Genomic DNA, 5,632 nt, shown 5'->3' on the forward strand with positions numbered 1-5,632 from the left:
CACTATTACTAGCTGAAATGCAAAGTATTTACATAAAAGATGCGTATGGATCTGTATCTGTGCAAAACTACTTCAAAAATTGTTGACTTCCATTCCTACAGTGCAACAAGGACTATTATCTGATTTCCCCTTTCACCCTGTCCCATTCCCTGCCTTTAATTTCATCTTCCAATAAGCTTTACTGACTAACAATCTATTCCACTTGACTCTGCCTGCAATACATGGTGGCTGGTTTTGTAATCCAAAACTTGATGTATTCCACAGACGCAGCTATGAAACTAAAAAACCATGACTAAACTACAAAACAGTTTCCTAGGGAGGTGGTTGATGCCCCAGGTTTGTCAGTGCTCAAGGGGCATTTGGACAATGCCCTTAACAAGACACTTGAACTTTTGGCCAGCCCTGAAGTGGTCAGGGAGTGGGACTGGATGATCCTTACAGGTCCCTTCTGACTCAAATAGTCTGTTCTGTTCTAACCACAGGTAAACAGCACTCAAAAAGCACAGCCATGGTCTCAGAAGCACTGGTGCTTTTAAGACTGAAACAACAAAAGAAAGCCAATCTAACACAGACAATTAAAATCAGATAGATGGAATGTAAATCAGTGTCAAATCATGTGAAGTTCACATAAACATATCCAAAAAGGTTTGCACTCCAAACCAGTTGTAAAAATGTTTTATTTAACTTGGTATACATCTACAGAGGTCCTCAAATCCCTAAGAGGAATTACAATAGGACATTTTTGAAGTGAAGAACATTTATCATTCTCTGTTTGTTTTCACACCATCTCTATGAAACTTTCAGAAGGGTAAAAAAAGCCCTTAACAACCACAGGATAAAAATAATTTTTTTCTGGTATCCAACAATCTTCTTTCCAGCCTGAAATTTTCTGTTCAGCTTTAAACACAAATATTTCAATATTACAAACTGCCTTTACTTTTGAACACAAGATGAAAGGGTCATACCACTCACACATCCATCAGTTATTGATGTTCATCAGTACACGCTTTCCCAAATCAGGGGAAGTTGCAAAAATGGCACACACAACTCAGAACCAAGTAAGTGTTTGCTAGCAGCCTCTCCTCTCTGAATACAACTCTCTTCCACAGCACCATTTGGGTCTCCAGATATAAGGAGGCTAGAAACCATTTATAAATCTGAAACACTTGGAAACCAAGAGAGCAACAATCACTGAAAGAACAAAAGGATTTATAACCAAAATGCACAAAGAGATCTATGATGGAGAGCAGCAGAGCTACCTACTTGCAAATGGAAAGTGAAAAATGGTGAGTGGCTATCCTTGTGGGAGACAAAATAGAATCACAGAATGACAGAATCAGCTTGGTTGGAAGAGACCTCCAAGATCATCCAGTAACACTTAGTTCTCTAAAACCAACCCAGGCAGGAATGAAAAGTTAACGTGGCTTCAAAAACTGGTTAGTTGTTTTGAGCCTTTTTCAAATTCACACAAGCTTTTGCTACTGCCCACACCAAGCAAACTCTATCAAGAACTCTACTTCATTTCCACCCTGGCAGCAAATGACGTACTTAATTACTTTTAATACCTCATACACCACATTTCACAGAGAAAAATATTTATATTATAACATTATATTGTATACCGAAAGACTGAAAAATGCGAACTTCATAATTATTTGTTCAGCCTTCAAACGTGGATATAACAGCTGAGCAATGTCTGAGCTCACTGCCAGGAGGGGTCAGGTCCAACCCCCACTCTCCTCTGCCACTGCTCCTGGCACAGTGTCCTGCACCATTCCTGCCATGGACTGATGCTCATCTGACTGCACAGTAACTTCATGGCTCAGCAGAAAACTATTCACTTGGCTGCTGGATGAGTGATCAGCATTGGCTCACAGCAGTGTCAGGCAGGAAGCAAATGGTGGTGGCCACTGAGCAGGCAGAGAGGGGTACCAGAACCCACTCACCAGTGGCAAAAACCACTTGGTGTGCTCAGCTCCCTGTCCCACTCTCCTCCACCTGCCCACCCTGAGCACAGAACAAGGCTCTGCTTTCAAGGGTTACAGAACAAACTCCCACCACCTCACACAACATGCATGAGGCTGGATCCATTCCCTAAGCAAACTTTACGAGAAAGGTTCCTAACCCAAACGCTTGAACTTTTAAATTTAGCATAGAAATGACACAGTTTACCTCTGTAAAGGTAACATTTTAGTACATTTAACTGATATATGGATCAAAACCAAGTTAGTTCAGGTGAGTCAGAAAACTGCTCTAGGACTCCAAGAATGAGAAATAACAGGGACAAGGGGTAGGCAGAAAAACCCACAGCACCCACAGATGTGCAGACTGAGTTCCTACTTTACTGGGGTGTAAAAAAGAACAGAGGTCCTTTATTACAGTGAGTGTGGGAGGTGCTTTGCCATACTGCTTTGACATCACCATGTGCCACGTGGAGCTTGTGTTCAATTATTCCAGCACACAGCCAAGGTTTTCCTGAGGAATACACACAAGAAACAGAAAACTGATTTCTAGAAGGAAGCAGTATCTCTCAGCAGAGCTTGGATAGAATGTGACAGCGCAAGAAGGCAGCACATTTCTAGCCTAAGGCTTCTGCTCTGATGAATTTCAAAGATCCACTCTCAAGTAGGTGTTTAAAGCTGCTCAGAAGCTGCAAAGACTTCAATAGCAGAAGGAGTTAGTTTGCTGAAACACTGGGATTGCTGTCAGCAATGCCCAATAAATACTTTCATCTTGTTCTTCTTCGTCTGCATTAGCTGTGGACAGGAGCAGAAACACACTCAGTCACTCCCCTGCTGCATATATCAAAATACTTTTAAGTAAAATGTGCTGCTTCTTCCAAACCCACTAACTCTGCTTTGACACTTGGCTAGTGGACACCGAAAAAGCTTCCTTCCACATCTCCCGAGGGCAGGAACTGAGCTGCCTCAGAGCAGACAGAGAACTTGGTGAAAACCTCAGCAAGCAATCCAGAAGGCTAAATAAAGTTCCCAGCCCAGGGCTAAGATATCCAAACTGGCTGCTTTAAGGAAGATCTGGCAGCAGCAGAGCAGTGCTTGACGCAAGCTGATTTCACCTCTCAAGCAACTACTCGCTAACAACCCCAAACTCTCAATGCAGATGTTTCAGAGAGGCTGCAGCAGCGACCACAAAAAGGTGTGTACACACACACACATCCTGCTGGAGTCTCATTTCAGCCCGGACAGCACCAGCAGTGCAGGCAACTTTGTGTCTGCAGTCAGACACAGACAGGTGCTGAACCACCCACAAACAGCACAGAGCCTTCTCTGCCTCATGGCTCAGAAACATCAGAGCCGAGTTAACGATCTTCACTTGTATTAAAAACGAGTTAGTTCAGGTGAGTCAGAGCACTGCTCTAGGACTCGAGAATGAGAAAGCACAGGGACTAGGAGTGGGCAGGAAAACCCTCAGCACCCACAGATGTGCAGAATGAGTTTATGCTTTAGTGGAGTGTAAAACCCCACACAGCAGCACAGGAAAAATGTTTTCCCCATTAGGGTGTTCAGGCACTGGGATATTGCCCAGGGAGGTGGTGGAGTCACCATCCCTGGAAGTGTTTAAGAGGTATCTGGATCTGACATTGGAGGATGTGGTTTAGGGTTTAGGGGTTAGAAGAGAGTGTCAGGTTAATGGTTGGACTCGATGATCTTAGAGGTCTCCTCTGACCTCAACGGTTCTATGATCTTCACTTTCTGGCTATAGTCCCACATGGCCAGACATATGTCTCAGGCATTTCCTCACTGCAATTGAGACTGAAGCTAGTGAACCATCTCTCAGCTCTGCTACAGCTCTTCAGGCTGAGTTTTTAAATAGCCGACACAAAACCCCAGCTCAGCCCACAGAAGTGTCCCCCTGGATCTTCCAGTGAGTTTAAAGTTCACAATCACGAACAACTGAAAAACAGGCCCAGCCAAGATGCTACTCACCAACCAGGAAATAAGATATGCAGGTGCAGAGGGAACAAGTGTTCTTGGAGCCACTGCCACTTACAGTAGCCAAAGAGAATTTTAAAAACCCAAACACCTAGCATAAAAACCCCACAAGAAACCTCTTAGATAATAAAAACCCCTCAAGTTTGTACCAGCCAGATAATAAAGAAAAAATTGTCAGTTAACCAACATACCATATGCTATATATTTATTCTTATATATTTTTCCAATAAATATGATTTTATCTAATAAATTGATGAGTTAATGAAAAGTGTATTAAAAATAGTTCAAAAGGATTTGAACAACTAACTTCCTAACAGAGTCAAAACAGGCACAGGGAATTCTGAACAGACATGAAAAATTTTTTAAAAACATTTAAAAGGTTCGTAAGAATTTACAACTAAATGTCATTTCTTCCAGAAGAATAAAAAAAAGCTTTAGAGAACAATTTCAACTGACATATGTTCATACCAGAAAAATAAGGGTGTTCATTTTCCTTTCTTCCCTGCATTTTGCATTCAACAAACCAAGGCATTTCATCTTGCAGAAACAACCACTAAGAATTTCTCCTACTGCATTTTTTGCCATTGCTGTGCTCTGATATGAATAATGAGGAAAACCAGGACTGACTTTTTCTCTTAAAGTAAAAACAAACAGGACCCTTTACAAATAAGCCCATTAATCATTTCCCTTTTTGCAGGACCTCCAGTAACTTTCATCATGTGCAAATTTTTTGTATGAAACTAAGTTTCTAAAAGGTACTGTTTACTATGCAGATTTTTTGAGAAACAGGTTTAAATCACTTATATTTTCTAAATATTTAACAATATGCATGTGCCAAGAAGCTTTGTTTCCAAAAACTGAGCTCTTCTTTCCACACAGCAGATTGAGAGGCACAATTACATAGCATTATTCTACAGGGAATACACCTTCAAGTGTAAAAGGATGACAAAAAAAACCTTTTCATTCGAGGTTCAGAAGAAAAGCCATCAGGCTTGTCTCAAAGAACTTCATTTCCTTTAGCAGCCCCAGGAACTGCAGAAATACCCTCTGGAAGAGTTGTCCTTCTCCATCATGGGCAAGTTTTACCCCTGCTTTCAACAGAACAGCAACCCAAGTTTGGGCAGGTGAACAACTTACAGCCCTGAGCTTCCTAATGCAAGTAAACTCTTCTACATTCAGCTCAAAGCACCAAACTCAGCTCTCCCTCAAAAGGCATCAGTCCCTCAGTACCAAGCTCCTCTTCTATCACCAGTTGCCCTCACCTTGGTACAGCTGTCTGAAGTCAGGTAGGCTCTTTCCTCCAACCCCTCAAGCAAAGCCACAGATGATCAGAGTAACATTTTATACCATGCTATAGATCTAATACCTAGAGCTGTCTTTAGGCACTCTAGTGTTGGTCTCTAAACACACACACCAAAAGGAGAAAAAACAACTACGAAACCAAAAACCCAAAGCAAAGGAAAGCAGACTCAAACCAAAACTTTGCTCCTAAGCCCACACAGTACATTCTGAGCTCAGAATCAACAGGGCTTGGAGCTTAACTTTTAATAATCTTAGATAAAGAGTCAATATTTGAGAAGGTCACAGAGACACTGACCACTGATACACACAAGGAGCTGCTTCTTAGAGCACTTGTGCCTTTGCTCTCTCTTGCCCAGGATGTAAAGCTAGATCAGCAG

The 5,632-nt window shown here is 41.9% G+C and overlaps 1 protein-coding gene across 1 annotated transcript in view; it reads right to left on the reverse strand.

Moving 5' to 3' along the window:
• RSBN1L (round spermatid basic protein 1-like) overlaps nt 1-5,632 on the reverse strand; it is a gene marked incomplete at its 5' end in the record, with an annotated part of 29,467 nt that overhangs the window by 22,747 nt on the left and 1,088 nt on the right. The window lies entirely within an intron of this gene.

This window comes from Acanthisitta chloris, unplaced genomic scaffold (genome assembly GCF_000695815.1).
Source record: "Acanthisitta chloris isolate BGI_N310 unplaced genomic scaffold, ASM69581v1 scaffold13206, whole genome shotgun sequence".
NCBI classification, from domain to species: Eukaryota; Metazoa; Chordata; class Aves; order Passeriformes; family Acanthisittidae; genus Acanthisitta; species Acanthisitta chloris.